The 22719-nt window shown below is 36.5% G+C and overlaps 1 pseudogene; it reads left to right on the top strand.

The window, feature by feature from the left end:
* Positions 1 to 1335: 1335 nt before the first annotated feature.
* Positions 1336 to 2697, top strand: LOC116875107 (annotated as a pseudogene).
* The last annotated feature ends 20022 nt before the right edge of the window (positions 2698 to 22719 follow it).

Consider the following 22719-nt stretch of genomic DNA (forward strand, 5'->3'; position numbering starts at 1 on the left):
CATTGTTAAGAACATTCTGTAGATATTATATCTCCCTTGTCACAAAGAAATGATTGGTCCATCATGTCCCACCATGGGATCAAGAACTAGAACATTTAAATAAGAGAACATACAGAGAAAGATAGTGGATGAAAAAGACAAGAAGAGAAATAAGATCCAGTCAGTCACCAGAATAATGAAGGATGGTAATCAACATTAAATCAACATTAAAATCAACATTAAAAGTAATAGTAGTTGTTGGACATATTATTTATAATTTCATATATATGTGTGGTATTCTGTAGTGGACATTCAGCTCACCTTGAATAATCCCTTGGCGTGTCTTTTAAAAGCTCCTATTTGACGAAAGTTCTACCAAAGTTTATTAAAGAAAAGGTGCTGTTTACTAAAGAAAGGGTAGATCTAGCCAACATGTGTATTTTTATCCTGGAACCTTGTGTGAAAAATCACATAAGCGTATCACTTCAAGAATGATGTCTAAATAGAGTCTATTATTACTTGAGTGACTTCAGTCCGAAGTACTTTGGGAACTATAAAATGTCACACATTCCTTCATCATAAAGGCAGTGTGCTGCAGGGGAAGTAATTCCTAGCTCTACAGGAGAAGTCTTGACTCCCAGTTCTGCCACTCATTGACCAGCTATGTCTCTATGGTAAGGTCATTTGTAATCTGAAACTTTTCTTGGGTGTAAGAAGATAATTATTCTATCTTCTAGGACCACAGAGACTGAAATAATGCCTATGACTATTTTTATTTTTCTTACTAACAACATAAATAATAATAACTCCTATTTTATAGCACTTGAAAAGCACCTTCAAATACTTGATCCCATTCAGTGCTTACAGCAATCATCTGAAGCAGATTCTCTTGTCTCCGTTTTTCTGTTGAGGAAATGAAGTTGAAGAGGTCAGCATATATGTCATGGGATTAGGAAAATGAAGTGCCAGGATTAAAGTTCTAATTTCCTGATATTTTGCACCATTATCTGCTACACTAAATCATTTCATCGTAAATCTTCCCATTTCGTTCTACTTTACAGAGTCAACAAGTGATGTTGGCCATTCCACATGTATTTGTGTAACTCTAGCAATGAGGAAATCCTCACCTTCTGAGGAAATCCATTCCATTGTTCAATACTCTCACTTTTAGAAAGGTCTTTGCCTTGATCAAAACCCACCTCTTCATAACTTCCACTTATTATTTCTTTATTTCTACCCTCTAAAAATGTGCAAAATAAGTTAAATTCTTCTTCAGCTGGCTTCCCCCACCTCCCCACAATGGGTTTGTTGCCAGAACACAAGTGTCATGAAAACCACGGCTAAACCTAAAACAAAATGGGAAAGGAAAAGACTCATATCAGCATTGTCATCATTGGACTCCCATATTTGGACAAGTCTACCACTACTGGTCAACTGATCTACAAATGTGTGGGATCCACAAAAGAACTACTGAAAAATTTGAGAAGGATGCTGCTGAGATGGGAAAGGGCTCCTTCAGGCTGGGTCTCACATAAACCTGAAAGCTGAACATGAACATGGTATCACCATTGATATCTTCCTGTGGGAATTTAAAATCAGCAAGTATTATGAGACCATCATTGAAGCTCCGGGACACAGAGACTTTCAAAAACATGAACACACACACATCTCAGTCTGACTGTGCTGTCCTGATTTTGTTGCTGGTATTGGTGAATTTGAAGCAGATATCTCCAAGAATGGGCGGACCCTTGAGCAAGCCCTTCTGGCTTACACAGTAGGTGTAAAACAACTCATTGTTGGTGTTAACAAAATGGATTCTACTGAGCCATCCTATAGCCAGAAGAGGTACAATTAAATCATTAAGGAAGTCAGCACCTACATTAAGAAAATTGGCTACAACACCAACACAGTAGCATTTGTGCCAATTTCTGGTTGGAATGGTGACAATATGCTGGAGCCAAGTGCTAACATGCTGCGGTTCAAGGGATGGAAAGTCACCCATAAAGATGGGACATTGCTCGAAGCTCTGGATTTCATTCTGCCACCAACTTGTCCAACTGGCAAATACTTGCATCTCCCTCTCCAGGATATCAGCAAAATTTGTGCTATTGGTACTGTCCCTGTGGGCCGAGTGGAGACTAGTGTTTTTAAACCTGGCATAGTGGTCACCTTTGCTCTAGTCAGTGTTATAGTGGAAATAAACTCTGTTGAAATGCATCATCATGTTTTGAGTGAGGCTTTTCCTGGGGACAATGTGGGCTTCAAGGTCAAGAATGTATCCGTCAAAGATGTTCATTGTGGCAGTGTGACTGATGATGGTAAAAATGACCCACCCATGGAAGCAGCTGGCTTCGTGACTCAGGTGATTATCCTGAAACATCCAAGCCACATCAGTGCTGGATATGCACCTGTGGTGGATGGTCACACACCTCACATTGCTTCCAAGTTTGCTGAGCTGAAGGAGTAGATTGTGTTCTGGAAAGAAGCTGGAAGACAGCCCCAAGTTCTTGAAATCTGGTGATGCTGCCATCTTTGCTATGGTTCCTGGCAAGCCTGTGTGTGTTGAGAGCTCTCTGACTGTCCTCCTCTGGGCTGTTCTGCTGTTTGTGACATGAGACTGATAGCTGCTGTGAGTGTCATCAAAGCAGTGGACAAAAAAGCAGCTGGAGCTTGCAAGGTCACCAAGTCTGCCCAGAAAGCTCAGAAGGCTAAATGAGTATTATCTCCAATACTTGCCACCTCAGTCTTACTCGGTGGTGGAAAAACGCTCTCAGAACTGTTTGTGTCAATTGGACAAGATTGGTTAATGATTACAAAGCATTGTAAAACTTTCAGAAGGAAAGGAGAATGTTCTGTGGACCATTTGTTTTTCTGTGTGTGTGTGTGGCAATTTTAGGTTATTAGTTTTTAAGATCAGTACTTTTTAATGGAAACTACTTGACCAAAAATATGTGACAGAATTTTGAGGCCCATTAAAACAAATGTTTAATGAGGAAAAAAAAGTTCTTCTTCATTTTGAATGACTTTCAAGTTGCTCTATAGACTTTTCTCTTGTCTAGAAACTAATTTTTTCCAAATAACTCAAGAATTTTCAGTTTCTAGTCTCCTCATCATTATAATTTTCCTAACTGTATAAATATGCTATCAAAAACACCTTTTTTCTTGTGTCTAGTACAGTACCTAAAGTATTGAATTTGACCTTATATTTACTTTTCTATCTCTCCTAATAGGTTATGCACTTCTCTATGGGTATAGGGAGGAAGAGAAGAATATTTATAATCAATCATTTTTGTTTGTTTCCCTGAGGAAACATACACAGATCTTGATACATAAAAACCCTTAATCTATGGCATGTTAAATTAGTAAACTGAATATTAATTGAATTTAACAATGTTAAGCAGCATCAAAAATGTTGATATCTAATACTGGAAACTCAGTTTCTGGAATAAAAGAGGCTACAGTTCAACTTGATTGACCATTTATTCAGCTAAATGCCATAGTACAACAAAGGACTCTTGCTATGCAGAGTACACAGAGACATTGCCCTCCAAAACTGAGGGTAGAGCCCAAAGAGATTTTACCAGAGAAGGGACAGGTCATTGGTTATTTAACCTGGAATTGGAAGGGCAAGTATGCTTCCATATAAAGCAGAAGTAGAAAGAAATTAATTATATGAAATACATTGGGACCATATTATAAATGTCTTATGGAGGGGATACAATTTAATGGCAATAAAAATAAAGTGTGACCGCTTATAAACAGAGCCAGCTTCATAGGCTCACAGCTGGAATAGTCACCCTGGGCCATATGCTCAGAAGGGCTGCCCTCTTGAAGTTTAAACTCTGAAGTGGCTGTCTTGAAATGTTTAATACTTTTTTTTTTTGAATTTGTGTTTTATAAATAAAAATCAGTGCAACAGTGGAGCTTGTGTCAGCTCATGAAGCCTGGCCTCTCGCTGATCACCCCCTTCATCAGGAGGGTTTTTGGCTCCCAGCTTTCTTCCCTTTGGCACTCCAACCACTGCTGATCACCACTGGGGTAACAGGTCTCAGTGGCCAATGAAAGCATGTGTTCTGCCATTATAGCCAGGGTATACCCATGTGTGAGCACAAAGAAAGTCAGAGAGAGGCACACCTTCAAGGCACCTTTTGGGAGGGGAAGGAGTATATGTAAGGGTAACCAGCATTCCTCCCTGCTCTGGTTGGCAGAGCCATGGCGAGTTTAGTTGGTGATTTGTTTAATTCTTCACATCCATCCTCCATCAAGCATATCCCAGGGTGGAGACTGCATTGTCTGGGGGGTACTTGTCCAACATGTGTTGAGAGAGACGACAGCCCATGAGAAGGGGAGATTGAGTTCCCCTGCTGCCAGTAGGATCCTCCATTTTCATTTTGCCATGGGACCTGACAATGATGTAGCAGGTCCTGGTTATAAAGTAGCTGAAGTTGGGGATACTCCCTAAGCCCCAACCCAGGGTGGGTGTGGAAACCTAGTAGTTATCTCAGTCATTTAATTTGAGACTTTGATGATAAATAACAGTTACCCATGCAAAACAAGGGAATGGAGGCTTCAGGGGGAGGAAATAACATGTGAGGGCCCAAGTCACATCAGAGAGTAGACATACTCCAAGAACCAAGAGAAGTTGACTAGGATGGAAGGGGACCGTGAGTGCAAATTGGGGGACAGAAAGGCCAGTCACAGTCAGGGAGGGGGTCAACAACTCTGCTAATCAATGGAAAGGCTTGAGAGGGAGCTGAAGTAGTGCAAAATAAAAAGTGTTTTGTTTTGGTTTGGTTTGTTTTTTTCCCAGAGGTTGCTACTACTAAGACACATCTTTACTACCCTGTTCCAGTAGAGTCCATTTTTGACCTTTAATTAAATGATGTTCCAGTATTCTCTGTAAAATGTCCTTTTGTTGGAATTAGCACATCATTTTCCCTTTGCCAAACTTAAATCCTAGTTTTTCATCCCCTGTGAGTGTGATGAGCAGGAGCTCTTCTTCCTCACAGTTGTGCAAGCTTGAGATATAAAAACACTTTGCCCATTGCATGTTAAACTAGTAAACTGAATATTAATTGCATTTAACAATGTTAAGCAGCATCAAAAAAGTTGATATCTAAAACTGGAAACTCAGTTTCTGGAATAAAAGAGGCCACAGTCTAACTTGATTGACCATTTATCCAGTTAAATGCCATGGTACACTGGAGATCACTGGAGGAAAAGGGCTCATCAAGAAATGACATGAACACAGATATTTCTTGCACTTCATTGCTACTGTCTACTAAAAGAACTTGGGTGGCTACTTTGCCCAAACTCTACCTGGAAGCTTATGCTGAACAAAAAGTAAATGAATGGACCCCAGTAGGATACCAAAAAGAACCTCTCAGAGCTGCAGCACAGCACATTTTTTTCAGAATTGGAATGAAGTAGATATTTTTTTCTTTAGTAAGGATTTTTTTTTATCACATTGACATTTAGTTTATTAGAGCTAAGTTTACAAGACCAGTTCCAGAAGAGCTTTAACTTAAATCAGTTGCCATTTTATATAGATAAGATGAGAAAATGCTGAAGAAATGTGACTTTTCCCTCTCAAAGTTTATTCAAAACAAAATCAAATCAATTCCTTACCACCAGGAAGCAGCATAATTTACCTCAACTTTCAGGGAAACAAGTATACTCAGCAATAGGTTGAATGCAGGCTAAAAGTTGTTTTCACATTCCAACTGTTAATTTTATCCTTCTGTGATGTCTTTTTTTTTTTTAATAAATGAGACTGAACATTCTTACATTTATAAATTCTTAAGAATGTCAATAAAAGATAATTAGTAAGACTTTTATAAATGGATATGGAAAAGAAAATAGAAGATACATATAAAAACTCTAAGAGGAGTATCCAATAAATGCCACTGGTTTAGGTTCCAGTAAGCTCCGTATAAAAGAGGACAGACTTTTCTGGCACTTCTGCCATGCACCAGGCAAGTGGGATATGATTATTCCAATTTAATGTTACACCATCCCAATGAAGTAGGTATTTGCATCCAGAAGAAACTGAGCTCCAAGGTGTTCACATAACTTGCCGGTTTCACACGATGGTGACAGATAAAGCCTAGCCTTAAACTCAGGTGTGTCTTATTGCGAATGTAGTAATAATTTGCAGGATAGTATTTCACTACCATGTCAGTATCTTATGCTGTGGTTAGTTCATCCTAGGCCAGTCAAAGCCACCATATGGAATTACAGTGAAGATCATTTAATAAAGATAAGAAAAATGATTTTCATTTGTTGAGTGACAGCCATTATATTAGGCTCAATATTCATGATTATCAATATTGCAAAAAGCAATAGGATAGGTTGAAAGGAATTCAGTGAAGCTACCTGGGGAAAAAGGGAAATGGGTGCAGTTTGGAAAGGGGAAAGAATTAGGAAAGTGAAAATGAAAGGGGTGGCTTAAGGTCAAGCCTGCCTTCCAAAATATGGATAAAAAGATGACAGTATGTTGTGAGCAAGACCAAGTGAAATTTAATATGAAAAAAAAAAACCCAAAACACTACAATAGCAGCAGTATGAAAACCATAACCCGGAAGTGTGCACATACTTGCTAAATCCTGAATTTGCCCGGTGGAGTACCACACCCAAACTTCCAGTCTCCCAAGCAACCACTACAAGTTGTTTATCTGCTGCAAATGAGATGTTGGAGGAAAAAGAAGAAAGCAGAAAGGGATTTTTTAACCAGAATCTGAGGTTCAGCATAATGCAAAAAACATGTGTGGCTGCTTACTACATGCTGTGTTCTGGCGATAAAGAGAAGCAGTAGGAAGAACATCACAGTAGGGAAAGAGATCTGGGAGTTGAAAGGAAATTTCCTGGGATCAAGCAAAATAGATGTTTTCATGTTACTTGTGTTGCATGCTTCTAGCTTAAGTCATAGATTTCTTGGAACTTTGCATGTAAAGGTACTCTATAAATATTGTTAACTTAATCTACAAATAGAATGAATGGGAGGGTGGGTAATGGAATCATTTTAAAACAAGGACCTAAAGGAGAACTTACTTTCACATAGATAAGAACTTGGTTCAGGGCTCTTTACACTGGCCAAAAGGGGAAAAATAATTCATAAAAGGAGAAAGTTTGCCAATCCCACAAATGTAAATGTTCAAAGATATATGAGATTTGAAGTAGAAGATATATGATCATATGTGTGATTTCCTCAGTGAGAGGAAATATCAGATTTATGAATATACTATGTTCCATCCTCATCCATAAGAGAAATTTGAAAAGGAAATATTATTCTGGGTTATGACTTATCTCCTGCGTATGGTAGGAATGGTTGGAAGTAGACTTAAACTCAATAACCTAAAAAAGGTAGAAGGGAATTTGATTGGGGAAAAGAAAAAGTACTATATGGACATATTTAATTGCAAACAAATCCAAGGTTATAGGCATAAAGATTGTCTATTAATTCCTGCCTGTGTAACGTGAGTGGCCTAAGATACTTTTTCTAGGTCTTAGAATCCTCATCTACAAAATGAGCAAACTAAGTAGATAATCACTAAGATCATTTTCAATTAAAAAAACATTTATTTAGGTAAACAGAGTAGCAGTCTAAAATGTACTTAAAAGAAAAGAAATGGACCAGTCAGGTTGAAAAGATCTATGTAAAAGAATTACTGTTGTACCATATAAAGTAACATACTCTGTCTTTTTAAATAAGGCTAGAGTAATGACAGAAATTAATTTCTATAAAGGTTGGAAATGTGGCATGTGTATGTGAAGGACGAGTAAATTGCCATTATAATAGGGATGATTTAAATTATGATATGAGGATGATAAAGAAGAGAAAATATTTTCTGTCCTTTCAAGATGTCAAAGCTTAACTGAACATGTGTTTAACAAATTAAAAGTCTCAAAGCAGAGTCTCTGGTAGAGACTATTAATTGCAGAATCCTGATACTTACAATGCTCTTCTTCCTTAATAACCAAATCTCATTTGTATTCAGTTAACAAATAAATTACTACATTTCCCATCATCCCTTGTAGCAAGATGAAATTATATGTCTAAGTCGTAGACAATGAGATGTAAGCTTATGATTTTGCAGCAGCCTTCTGGGAACACTGTGTAAAGAAAGAGAGCCCCCTGATTCAAGAGCGAGAGATACTCTTTTATCCTTCCCACCTCTTCTGCTGTCACAGAAGTGATGAATGGACGTAGAGCAGCCATTTTATACTATGAGGTGACCTCAGAGAAGGAAGTCTTATGTTCAAAGTGGAGAAGTAGAAAGAAGATAAACTGGTTTCTTTTCTTTCTTTTTTAAAAAATTATTATTATTATTTTAATTATTTCTTTTCAGTGTAATAGAATTCATTGTTTATGCATCACACCCAGTGCTCCATGCAATACGTGCCCTCCTTAATACACACCACCTGGCTCCCCCATCCTCCCACCCCCCGCCCCTTCAAAACCCTCAGGTTGTTTTTCAGAGTCCATAGTCTCTCATGGTTCATCTCCCCTTCCAATTTCCCTCAGCTCCCTTCTCCTCTCCATCTCCCCATGTCCTCCATGTTATTTGTTATGCTCCACAAATAAGTGAAACCATATGATAATTGACTCTCTCTGCTTGACTTACTTCACTCAGCATAATCTCTTTCAGTCCCACCCATGTTGATACAAAAGTTGGGTATTCATCCTTTCTGATGGAGGCATAATATTCCATAGTGTATATGGACCACATCTTCCTTATCCATTCGTCCACTGAAGGGCATCTTGGTTCTTTCCACAGTTTGACAACCGTGGCCATTGCTGCTGTAAACATTGGGGAACAGATGGCCCTTCTTTTCACTACATCTGTATCTTTGGGGTAAATACCCAGTAGTGCAATTTCAGGGTCATAGGGTAGCTCTATTTTTAATTTCTTGAGGAATCTCCACACTGTTTTCCGAAGTGGCTGCACCAACTTGCATTCCCACCAACAGAGTAAGAGGGTTCCCCTTTCTCCACATCCTCTCCAACACACATTGTTTCCTGTCTTGCTAATTTTGGCCATTCTAACTGGTGTAAGGTGGTATCTCAATGTGGTTTTGATTTGAATCTCCCTGATGGCTAGTGATGATGAACATTTTTTCATGTGTCTGATAGCTATTTGTATGTCTTCATTGGAGAAGTGTCTGTTCATGTCTTCTGCCCATTTTTTGACATGATTATCTGTTTTGTGTGTGTTGAGTTTGAGAAGTTCTTTATAGATCCTGGATATCAACCTTTTGTCTGTACTGTCATTTGTGAATATCTTCTCCCATTCTGTGGGTCGCCTCTTTGTTTTGTTGACTGATTCCTTTGCTGTGCAGAAGCTTTTGATCTTGTGAAGTCCCAAAAGTTCATTTTCACTTTTGTTTCCTTTGCCTTTGGAGACATATCTTGAAAGAAGTTGCTGTGGTTGATATCGAAGAGGTTACTACCTATGTTCTCCTCTAGGATTCTGATGGATTCCTGTCTCACGTTGAGGTCTTTTATCTATTTTGAGTTTATCTTTGTGTATGGTGTAAGAGAATGGTCGAGTTTCATTCTTCTACACATAGTTTTCCAATTTTCCCAGCACCATTTGTTGAAGAGACTGTCTTTTTTCCACTGTATATTTTTTCCTGCTTTGTCAAAGATTATTTGACCATAGAGTTGAGGGTCCATATCTGGGCTTTCTACTCTGTTCCACTGGTCTATGTGTCTGTTTTTATGCCAGTACCATGGTGTCTTGATGATCACAGCTTTGTAGTAAAGCTTGAAATCAAGGTAATGTGATGCCCCCAGTTTTGTCTTTCTTTTTCAACATTTCCTTAGCAATTTGGGGTCTCTTCTGATTCCATACAAATTTTAGGATTATTTGCTCCAGCTCTTTGAAAAATATTGGTGGAATTTTGATTGGAATGGCATTAAAAGTATAGATTGCTCTAGGCAGTATAAACATTTTAACAATGTTTATTCTTCCAAACCAAGAGCATGGAATAGTCTTCCATCTTTTTATGTCTTCTTCAATTTCTTTCATGACTGTTCTGTAGTTCCTCGAGTACAGATCCTTTACCTCTTTGGTTAGGTTTATTCCCAGATATCTTGTGATTTTGGGTGCTATAGTAAATGGAATCAATTCTCTAATTTCCCTTTCTGTATTTTCCTTGTTAGTGTATAAGAAAACAACTGATTTCTGTACATTGAATTTGTATCCTGCCACATTACTGAATTGCTGTATGAGTTCTAGTAGTTTGGGGGTGGAGTCTTTTGGGTTTTCTGTATAAAGTATCATGTCATCTGCGAAGAGAGAGAGTTTGACTTCTTCATTGCCAATTTGGATACCTTTTATTTCTCTTTGTTGATAGACTGGTTTCTGATAATATCTTGATGCCAGTAAGGTGGCTGTGGATGATTTATCTTCAAAATTCTCTTTTACATGAGAGAGAAATAAATTTCTATTTCAATTAAACCACTATCATTTCCAACAGTATTTCTTTTCTTGGTTATGTGGATTTAACACTTAGTCCAACTGATCGATATAGTACACAAAAGCGAGATAATAATAGAAGCTAAGATGTGGTACTAGATGAAGGCAGAACTAGGTAGGTGCAAATTAGTTACACAGATAATGAAAACTGAAAATCTCAAGATTATTATTATATACTAGTAAAGTATTTAGTTAAATCATCACCTGCCACATACTGGAAAGCCAACCATATGCTATAAAGGCTCTAATATGGTATTAGGGGAAATGGCAAAATATGTGTAAAATGTTGGCATGGGTTGTCAGCAAAATCCTAAAAGAATGATGAATATAAGGTGAAACCAGCTGGTCAGTCTGAGAGTTGTAAGAGAAAATATTTGCCTCTTCTCTAAGATTAAAGGAACTCTTTGCCTATAACCTGCATCCTCAGCCGACTGAGAGACTGATAATTTGAAAACTTTCAGGGTAGGAAAGGCCAACTGTTTATATTCTAAATTGAAGCAGTTAAAAGAATTCTAATCTTAGCAATAAATATGACTAGTGTCCCACCATTCAAAAGTGGTTAGGCTGCTGGCAAAGATAGTACATTATTTCAGAGGTCGTCATTGCAGCAGACAACAAGCTGAGAATTATTTGGATGGGCAGAGCACAAAGGTCTATAAATAAAAAGACTTGTGTCCTTGAGCTTAAAAATTCCATTTATCCAAGAACTTTGTGTTCACTAACACTTGGAAATCACCAAAAAGCCAGTTGCTCTGCAAGACCACCACATTTTTTAGGGTAACTTATTGTCCAAAAAGAATCCACTGGATTCTGAAACCATACTAACAGGAACTGGTTTGCTCTGTAAGTGTGATCCTTAGGAAAGATGTGCTCTTGAATGTCCATCTCAGATGTGGCCGCAGGATAAAGGAGAAGGAAAACTCTTTCAGAAGGCAAAGCCAGAGACCACTAAGGAAAATGGGCAAAGGATTCTTACTGAAGAGCAAACCTGGGGCTACCAGATGGACAAACTGAAGAGATCACTCCACAGCCAGAGCAGGGAGCCTACGACATTTTTGTTCAGCAAAATTTTTGATGATTATTATGCCCCGGAGAGGCTTTTCCTGTCTTTACATTAACAAAAATATCTAGTTGGTGGAACCATGAGGCACCAAATCAAAATCTAATAGAAGAGCCTCTACACCATCCCGAGAGATTGAACTCTTGAATGGGATGCAGGGACTGCAGGGGAGACATCAGGGTTTTCTGCTTCAAGAGGAAGAAGGGGGTACATAGCCAAAGGGTATCCAAAGGAACAGACTATATACAGCTGTGCTAGACTGCAGGCTTGTTCTCAGTTCCTCACTCCCTCCTGTACAGTGTAGCAGAGGAAACAGAGTCTACCCCTGTTTGCTTTGGCTAATGCGAAGTGGGAGGGAGGGGACATGAGCCGAGATTTTAAAGACCTGCATGGGCCTTTGGTGCCTCACCATGAGAAGAACATGACCAGGAACTGTTGGTTCAAGAACAATGAGAAGATGTGGAGCAGACGCAGAGCCAATTCCAAAGGCTGGGCCCAAGGTCAGCCAACACTCAGTGTAAGCAGAAATGTCCCCACTGACCTATAAGCACATGGCTGAGAAAAATAAATGCTTGTTTTAAGAAACTATTGCATTTCAAGGTGTTTTGTTATGCAGCATCATGGCCAATAAAGCAACCAGATCTATCTTAACAGCTATAGCTAAAAATAGAACTTTTGGAGATCCCATCAACAGACATGATTGCTAAAGAAATAGAAACCAAACTGAGAAAACTCTAAATAAAGAAATAGAAATCAAACTGAGAAAACTCGAAACAAACTCTAAAATTCTAAACAAACAAACTCTAAACTCAAACAAACCCTTGAACACCCCAAGCACAAATAAGAGAAGAAAGATTGAAAACTTTCTAGAAACTTCCTAAAGTGGTCAGGAAGACTGGATTAACACTGATCCTAAAAGATAAAAATGGACAATCAGATCAAGATTATGTGTAAAAAGAAAGAGCATGTGATCAAAGAGTTTTTGGGTTTTGCTGTGTGTGTGTGTGTGTGTGTGTGTTTAATGGAACTATTTCAAAGTTAAAAATTAAACAACTAAATGTACAAAGTTGTTAATGCACCATAAACAACTGATCAAAATCAGGGGAAAAAAAATCTGGAAATGGACACAATATGCTTATGTTTTTGAGGATTGTAGTACCTGGTTTTTAAATATTTTAGGAGAAAAGTGAAAGGCCCAGAATATGCAAACAATAGTGTAAATAGAACTATTAAACGGGGCTAAACAGAAAAGGCTAACTTTCCAACAGAATAGTTTAAATGAAACAGAAAGAGGAATACAGGATGAGGTCCTTAAAAAAGAAGTCAGGAAAGTATTACATAGAATAATTGCAAAGGCCTTTTCTCCTTATAACACGGAAATTGATGGATTTGAGAGTAAGGATATTAAAAAGGATCTTTAAGGGGCTGCAGGAAATAGAAGAGCTAGGACAAAGCATGGATGTCATGTAGAATATTTTATGACAAACTGCTGGCCTGAGCCAATAATTCTTGGGCTGGAGAAGGAATTGTCGCTCTATAGGAAGCTGGTGGATGTGGGGTACAGAAGAGAAACTGCAACATAGTTTTTAGATAGATTTCAAAGGAATCCCTGAAGGACACAGAGAGAACTAGCTACTATATCTTTAAAAAAAAAAAAAGAAAAAGAAAAAGAAAAACAACTGTTTTATAAACAAAAAGAAAGCAGAAAGAAAAAGAGTAATGTATTTTAAATGTGATAATACAGAAGATGGTAGGCCATTTGTGCATAAGAGTAAAGAGAAGAGAGGTGCCTGGGTGTCTCAGTCCCTTAAGCATCTGCCTTTGGCTCAGGTCATGATCCTAGGGTCCTGGGATTGAGCCCTGTGTCAGGTTCCCTGCTCGGCAGGGAGTCTGTTTCTCCCTTTCCCTTTGCCCCTCCCCCTCCTTGTGCACTCCCCCTGCCTCTCTCTCAAATAAAGAAATTTTTTAAAAAATCCTTCAAAAAAGAGTAAAGAGAAGAACTGGCTAGAGGGTGAAACACGGCAAAGCAAACAGAAAAGGCAAAAAAATGTGAAACAGAGTTTTTATAAGGTGTGCAATGGTATAAGCATCTATGACTGCATTGCAGGAAATAATTGGAGTATACACATAGGTAAAACTTATAAATACTTTGTATAAACTGAAAAAACATTGGGGATCAAGTAAAATCATGTGTTAGGAAAGATTTGTGGAAAGTATAGAGCTTTCTACACGTAAAAGTAATTAATGGTTGCAATGTTAAGAGTTACTCCTCAAGGGTAAATAACATAGAAATATTGTTCAGTTCAACAAGTGTTTATTTAGCCACTACAATGTACTAAGCAAATGTTAGACTCTGGGGGACACATCAATAATGAAGAAAGACATAGTAACTATTCCAAGCCAGACAACAGGCTCATTCACTCTAAATGAAGACTTTTGCTGCCTTCCTAGAGCCAGCCACTATTTATCTTGTGAACTCTCCAGAAACACATGTATATGCAACTGCATATATACACATATATATGATTATTTATAGACATATTCATGTATATGTATCTTTTAAATTTATACAATTGAGGATAAGTTATATATACTATTCATGACCTTGTGATTTTCTCTAAACACAGTAATTTGAATATGATTCTATGTCAGAATATACAGAGCTACCTAATTTTTCTTAACATATTGTGTGATTGTGTCATAATGTAATGAATCAATAGCCTTTAATGTACATTTATGCAGTTTCCAGTTCTTCCTTATTACATACAGTGCTTATATATAATGCACTTTATACATAGATTAGTATACTTGCTATACAAATTTATGGAAATGAAATTTCCATTAAATAGCAAGTAAATTTTTAATTTTGATATTGTCAAATATCCTTCAAAGTGATTACATCCCTTTGTATTGTGACCTACCTCACCCTAAAATGTCCTGGGACCACTTGCCAATGACATTTATTATCAAACCTTTTGACCTTTCCAAAAAGATATTTTATTACAGCTTAAATTGTGTTGGTCTTATTATGAAAAAATATGAGTATATTTTCACATATTTAAAAGTTTTTTGTGTTTCCCTCTTTATCTGAATTTTCTGTTCATAATCTTGGGCTTTCTACTCCTCAAAATTAGCACGTTAGAAGCCATGAGCCTGTTGTCATACATCTTGTCAGTTTTTTTAGTTTGTTATTTTTCTGTCAAATTGAATTTTTTTAAAGACTTTATTATTTATTTGACAGACAGAGATCATAAGTAGGCAGAGAAGCAGGCAGAGAGAGAGAGAGAGAAGGGAAGCAGGGTCCTTGCTGAGCAGAGAGCCCGAAATGGGGCTCCATCCCAGGACCCTGGGATCATGACCTGAGCTGAAGACCGAGGCTTTAACCCACTGAGCCACCCAGCTGCCCCTGTCAAATTGAATTTTTAATCATGGTTTTATTTTTTAGATGTTTTATTTTGAGGTTACTGTAGGTACATATGCAGTTATATGAAATAATTACAGACATCCCATACATTCATCATTGAGTTTCACTTACTAATGACATTTCACATAGCTATAGTATAATCATATTACAGGTAGGAAACTGACATAGGTATAATACATCAACCTTATTCAGATTTCACCAGCGTGTGTGTGTTTAATTTAAGCATTTTATCACGTGTGTAGATTTGTGTGAACACGACTACAGCCAAGATACAGAACAATTCCGTCACGAGGCTCCTCCTTTTGCCCTTTTATATTCACAGACGCCTCTTCCCTCTGCCCCTCCCTCCCTCCTAATAACCATAAATCTGTTCTCCATTTCTGTAATTTTGCCATTAAAAAAATGTTTTACAAATGGAAGCACAGTATGAAATCTTTCGAGACCAGCTTCTTTCACTTAGTGTAATTTCCTGGAGATGCTACCAAGTATGTGTCAATGGTCCATTCCTTTCTATCGCTGAGTAATATTCCATGGCATGGATGTCTGAGTTTACTTAGTCATTCACCCATTGAAGGATGTTTAGATCGTTTCCAGTTTAGGACTATGACCAATAAAGCTTGTATGAGCAATAGTGTCCAGGTTTTCGCATGAGCAGAAGTCTTCCTTTCTCGGACATAAATGCTCAGCCAATTGCTGAGTCGTATGATATGGTGAGCACACATTTAATTTTGTAGGAACTGCCATTCACTTTTCTGGAGTGAGTGCACCATTTTACGCCTCTATCAGCAATGTATGAGTGATCCGGCTCTTCGGCACAACTGCCAGGATTCGGTGTTCCATTTTTATTTCAACGTTCTAATAACTATGTAGTGACATCTCATTGTGGTTTTAGTTTTTATCTCCCTAATGACTAATGATCTCGAATATCTTTCATGTGCCTTTTGTCATCTTTACATCCTCTTCAGTGAAACCCTCTTTATATCTTTAGACCATTTTCTAATTGTTTCTAATCTTGTACTTACTACTGTATTTTAATAGTAATTTTATGTTCCAGCTTGAATCCTTTGTTGAATATGTGATTGTCAAATATTTTCTTCTAATATATAGCTTTTCATACCCTTTACAGGGTCTTTCACAGATCACTTTTAACTTTGATAATCCAGTTTATCTATTTTTTTTCATTTATTAATCATGTTTTTGGTGTCCAGTCTAAGAAGACTTTGCCAAGCCATGGATGTTGAAGACTTTTCCCCTATGATTTTTTTTCAACAAGTTTTATTAGTTTTATGTTCTACGTTTAAGGCTGATCCATTTAAAGTTAAATTTTGTGATATTTAGGTTGAGGTTCAATTTTTGCCTATAGAGGTCCAATTGCTGCATTGAAAACTTATCCTTCCTCCCTTGAATTGCTTTTGCACTTTTGCCAAAAATCAGTTGGACATATTTGTGTGTACTTATTCTCGGCTATCTAAATTGTTCTACTAATCTTTTTATCTATTCCTTTGCCAATATCACACCACTACTATAGCTATTTAATAAAACTAATTTCTTCAATGATCTTCTTTTTGAAAATGATTTTAGCTATCTTAGTTCTTTTGCATTTTCATAGAAATTTTGGGATGATTTTGTCTACATTTATAAAAACTTTGCTAGAATTTTTGTAAGAATAATGTTGAAACTGTGTATTCATTTGAATATGATGAACCTACCTTCCTTGGACACAGTATATCTCTCTTGGTCTTATCTAATTTCTTTCATCAGCATTTTTTTCAGCATAGATCTTGTACATGCATTTTTAAGTTTATATAAAAGTATTTCATTTTTTTGGAGTGATAGTAGTCTTTTTAATTTTTTCTTTTCACATATCCATTGTTAATATATAAACATGTAATAGATTGCTTTATGTTTCTCTTGTATCTTGAGACCTTGCTGAACTCACATTAGTTCTGGAAGTATTTCATTTTTTTTAGATTCTTCATGATTTTCCACAGACATTCATGCAAATAAGAACAGTTTTATTCTTTTCCTTCCCATCTATATCCCTTTTATTTATTTATCTTGCCTTAGTGGAGTAGCTAGAATATCTAGCACTATGTTAAATAAGTGGTAAGATTGGATAGCCCTACCTTATTCCTCTAATCTTAGAGAGAAATCACTCAGTCTTTCACTATTAAATATGTTAGTTGTAAAGTTTTTGTAGATGTTCTTTAAGTTGAGGTAGTTCACTTCTATTCTTAACTTGCTGAGAGTTTTGATCATAAATGGATGTTGAATTTTTTCAAATACTTTTGCTGCATAAGATGATATGACCAAATAATATTTGAATACTTATTTTTATTAACTTTTTTTTAAGATTTTGTATTATGTGTGTCTTGTGTTTGTCCTGAATTTAATGAGAAATTTTGGGGGCTCCTGGGTGGCTCAGTTGATTAAGTATCTGATTCTTGATTTTGGCTTACATCATGATCTCAGGGTTTTGAGATCAAGCCCCACATAGGGTTCAATCCTAGGTGTGGAGACTGCTTAAAATTCTCTCTCTCCCTCTTCCTTTGCCCCTCCCTCTTCCCTCTTAAAAAAAAATTCTAGTGTTTCACCAGTAAGGATGATGATGTTGGCTTGTGTCTATCTGTGTCTGTGTGTATGTTAAGGAAATTAACATGTATCAACTAATATTTTATAATAGATTCTTTTAAAAAATTTTAATAGAAAACTAATTTTATAATATATGTTTTCAGAATCTATAGAAGTAAGTAGGTTTTTTGTTTTTTTTCTTTTTTACTTTAAATTCGATGTAAACATTTTCCATTATGGAACTTTCTTGTATTCCTAGGGAAAGCCATTTCTTGGACATGATATATGATGCTTCTAAAGTACTTTTGGATTCTATTTGACAGTGTAGTTTTTAGGAATTTTGAGCCATTATTCATATATGCTATTTGTTAGTCTTTATTTGTGCTCTGTTTGTCAGGTCCTGGAATCTAGATTGTGGTGGTTTCACAAAAAGAATTTAGAAACTTGTCTTCCTTTCTCTCCCTCTCCTTGTTGCTCTTGCTCTCTCTCTTTTTTCCCCTCCCTTCCCTCTCTGTCCCCTCTTCCTTCACTTTAATGCTTTTATAGAATTTGCCTGTGAGGCTGTCTGGTTTGGTGCTCATTCAGGGAATAATCAGCCTTTTAGAATTTCTAAATCCTCTGGCATCAGATTTGATAATTTATGTTTTCCCAGAATATCATTTATTTTATTCAGGTTTTTAAAGTATCTATAGAGAGTATAGAAACTTGTTATTTTATAATTCTGTATCTGTGATTATATACCCATTTTCAGTTTGTATTTTGAGTATCTGGCTTTCTTCCTTTTCTTCCAAAATTAACTTATCTAACAGATGTGTCTATTTTTGTTACTAATATTTTCATTTTCTGAGTTCTTAGTTCTTTTATTTTAGTTCTATTTAGTTCTTAGTTCTTGTTATTTTATTATATTTCCATAATAAATACCAGTTTATTGTAGTACCAGCTTACTGTCTTATATGCCTTCATTTACTTATTCTTTCTGCTTATTTAATGCTTTTATTGGACTTTATCTCACTCATATTAAACTTTAATTCATTTATTTACTACTTTAGTAACATAAATATTTAGTGTGATTAAGTTTACTTTGAACACTTGAAATATATCCATCTTAAAATATTTGGTAAAGTTTTATAATTAATATTCCTACTTGTACTACACTATAATTTTTTATTTCTCTACCTAAATGTTGTTTTAATATATATTTTAATTTCTATTTCTGGTTTAGGGTTTGCTTTCTGTGTTTGTTATTGGTTTCTGATATTATTTTAAGAATGTGGTGTGTATAATATCTACCCGGTAGAATTTATTGAGGTTTTCTTTGTGGCTTGAAACATGATCAATACATAAATTTTCAATGCAATTTTAAAAAGGCTAAAGTCTAATTGTAGGTATAAATTTTGTTGTTTATCAAGAATAATTATTTTGACTATATTATTGATTTCCCCTAAACATTACTTAATATTTATTTAATGTATCTGCCAAGATCTGAGAGAGGTTAATTGAAGTGTTCTTCTATTATTGAGTTTCTGTCTTCTGATTATATTTACTGAAATTTTAGCATTTTGAATTTTGATGCTGTGCTACTTAGTTTATGAAGATTCACAACAGATGATTGTGGACTCCAAGCTTTTCATTATTAAATGTCATTCATTTGGTAGTTTAATGTGCTTTTCTTAAAAATAGACCTTTTATAATTTTAATTAAATGCCCTGACTTGCTTTCAGTTTGCATTTTTTAACCTGTATTTTACATCCAGTCCTTATTTTAATTTTAGATGTATATCATATATATCACCTATGTTGCTTTTTGATTCTAACTAAAGTTATTTTACTTTTTTTTTTTTGTAAAGAGAATACATTTTTATTTATTTATTTATTTATTTATTTATTTTAAATAAACATATAATGTATTTTTATCCCCAGGGGTACAGGTCTGTGAATCGCCAGGTTTACACACTTCACAGCACTCACCATAGCACATACCCTCCCCAATGTCCATAATAACCCCAACCACCTCTCCCAACCCCCCTCCCCCCAGCAACCCTCAGTTTGTTTTGTGAGATTAAGAGTCACTTATGGTTTGTCTCCCTCCCAATCCCATCTTGTTTCATTTACTCTTCTCCTACCCCCTTAACTCCCCATGTTGCATCTCCTCTCCCTCATATCAGGGAGATCATATGATAGTTGTCTTTCTCTGATTGACTTATTTCACTAAGCATGATACCCTCTAGTTCCATCACGTTGTGGCAAATGGCAAGATTTCATTTCTTTTGATGGCTGCATAGTATTCCATTGTGTATACATACCACATCTTCTGTATCCATTCATCTGTTGATGGACATCTAGGTTCTTTCCATAGTTTGGCTATTATGGACATTGCTGCTATAAACATTCGGGTGCACGTGCCCCTTCAGATCACTACATTTATATCTTTACGGTAAATACCCAGCAGTGCAATTGCTGGGTCATAGGGTAGTTCTATTTTCAACATTTTGAGGAACCTCCATGCTGTTTTCCAGAGTGGTTGCACCAGCTTGCATTCCCACCAACAGTGTAGGAGGGTTCCCCTTTCTCCGCATCCTCGCCAGCATCTGTCATTTCCTGACTTGTTAATTTTAGCCATTCTGACTGGTGTGAGGTGATATCTCATTGTGGTTTTGATTTGTATTTCCCTGATGCCGAGTGATATGGAGCACTTTTTCATGTGTCTGTTGGCCATCTGGATGTCTTCTTTGCAGAAATGTCTGTTCATGTCTTCTGCCCATTTCTTGATTGGATTATTTATTCTTTGGGTGTTGAGTTTGCTAAGTTCTTTATAGATTTTGGACACTAGCCCTTTATCTGATATGTCGTTTGCAAATATCTTCTCCCATTCTGTCAGTTGTCTTCTGGTTTTGTTAACTGTTTCCTTTGCTGTGCAAAAGCTTATATTGATGAAATCCCAATAGTTCATTTTTGCCCTTGCTTCCCTTGCCTTTGGCGATGTTCCTAGGAAGATGTTGCTGCGGCTGAGGTCAAAGAGGTTGCTGCCTGTGTTCTCCTCAAGGATGTTGATGGATTCCTTTCTCACATTGAGGTCCTTCATCCATTTTGAGTCTATTTCCATGTGTGGTGTAAGGAAAGGATCCAATTCATTTTTCTGCATGTGGCTGTCCAATTTTCGCAATACCATTTATTGAAGAGGCTGTTTTTTTTTCCATTGGACATTCTTTCCTGCTTTGTCGAAGATGAGTTGACCATAGAGTTGAGGGTCTCTTTCTGGGCTTTCTATTCTGTTCCATTGATCTATGTGTCTGTTTTTGCGCCAGTACCATGCTGTCTTGATGATGACAGCTTTGTAATAGAGCTTGAAGTCCGGAATTGTGATGCCACCAACTTCGGCTTTCTTTTTCAATATTCCTTTGGCTATTCGAGGTCTTTTCTGGTTCCATATAAATTTTAGGATTATTTGTTCCATTTCATTGAAAAAAATGGATGGTATTTTGATAGGAATTGCATTAAATGTGTAGATTGCTTTAGGTAGCATAGAAATTTTCACAATATTTGTTCTTCCAATCCCGGAGCATGGAACATTTTTCCATTTCTTTGTGTCTTCCTCAATTTCTTTCATGAGTACTTTATAGTTTTCTGAGTATAGATTCTTAGCCTCTTTGGTTAGGTTTATTCCTAGGTATCTTATAGTTTTGGGTGCAATTGTAAATGGGATTGAATCCTTAATTTCTCTTTCTTCTGTCTTGTTGTTGGTGTAGAGAAATGCAACTGATTTCTGTGCATTGATTCTATATCCTGACACTTTACTGAATTCCTGTACAAGTTCTAGCAGTTTTGGAGTGGAGTCTTTTGGGTTTTCCATATATAGTATCATATCATCTTCGAAGAGTGAGAGTTTGACTTCTTCTTTGCCGATTTGGATGCCTTATTTTCCTTTTGTTGTCTGATTGCTGAGGCTAGGACTTCTAGTACTATGTTGAATAGCAGTGGTGATAATAGACATCCCTGCCTTGTTCCTGACCTTAGCGGAAAAGCTTTCAGTTTTTCTCCATTGAGAATGATATTTGTGGTGGTTTTTTCATAGATGGCTTTGATAATATTGAGGTATGTGCCCTCTATCCCTACACTTTGAAGAGTTTTGATCAGGAAGAGATGCAGTACTTGTCAAATGCTTTTTCAGCATCTATTGAGAGTATCATATGTTCTAGTTCTTTCTTTTATTAATGTGTTGTATCACATCGATTGATTTGCAGATGCTGAACCAACCTTGCAGCCCTGAAATAAATCCCACTTGGTCGTGGTGAATAATCCTTTTAATGTACTGTTGAATCCTATTGGCTAGTATTTTGGTGAGAATTTTCGCATCTGTGTTCATCAAGGATATTGGTCTGTAGTTCTCCATTTTGATGGGATCCTTGTCTGGTTTTGGGATCAAGGTGATGCTGGCCTCATAAAATGAGTTTGGAAGTTTTCCTTCCATTTCTATTTTTTGGAACAGTTTCAGGAGAATAGGAATTAGTTCTTCTTTAAATGTTTTGTAGAATTCCCCTGGGAAGCCGTCTGGTCCTGCGCTTTTGTTTATTTGGAGATTTTTGATGATTGTTTCAATCTCCTTACTGGTTATGGGTCTGTTCAGGTTTTCTATTTCTTCCTGGTTCAGTTGTGGTAGTTTATATGCCTCTAGGAATGCATCCATTTCTTCTAGATTGTCAAATTTTTGGCATAGAGTTGCTCATAGTATGTTCTTATAATTGTCTGTATTTTGTTGGTGTTAGTTGTGATCTCTCCTCTTTATTCATGATTTTATTTATTTGGGTCCTTTCTCTTTTCTTTTGGAGAAGTCTGGCCAGGGGGTTATCAATCTTATTAATTCTTTGAAAGAACCAGCTCCTAGTTTCGTTGATTTGTTCTATTCTTTGTTGTTGTTGTTGTTGTTGTTGTTCTTTCTATTTCATTGATTCCTTCTCTGATCTTTATGATTTCTCTTCTCCTGCTGGGTTTAGGGTTTCTTTCTTGTTCTTTCTCCAGCTCCTTTAGGTGTAGGGTTAGGTTGTGTACTAGAGACCTTTCTTGTTTCTTGAGAAAGGCTTGTACCACTATATATATGGGTTTTGTTTTTTTATCCATTCTGATACCCTGTGTCTTTTGATTGGGGCATTTAGCCCATTAACATTCAGGATAACTATTGAGAGATATGAATTTAGTGCCATTGTATTA

This window comes from Lontra canadensis, unplaced genomic scaffold (genome assembly GCF_010015895.1).
Source record: "Lontra canadensis isolate GAN:19392208 unplaced genomic scaffold, GSC_riverotter_1.0 scaffold40, whole genome shotgun sequence".
NCBI classification, from domain to species: Eukaryota; Metazoa; Chordata; class Mammalia; order Carnivora; family Mustelidae; genus Lontra; species Lontra canadensis.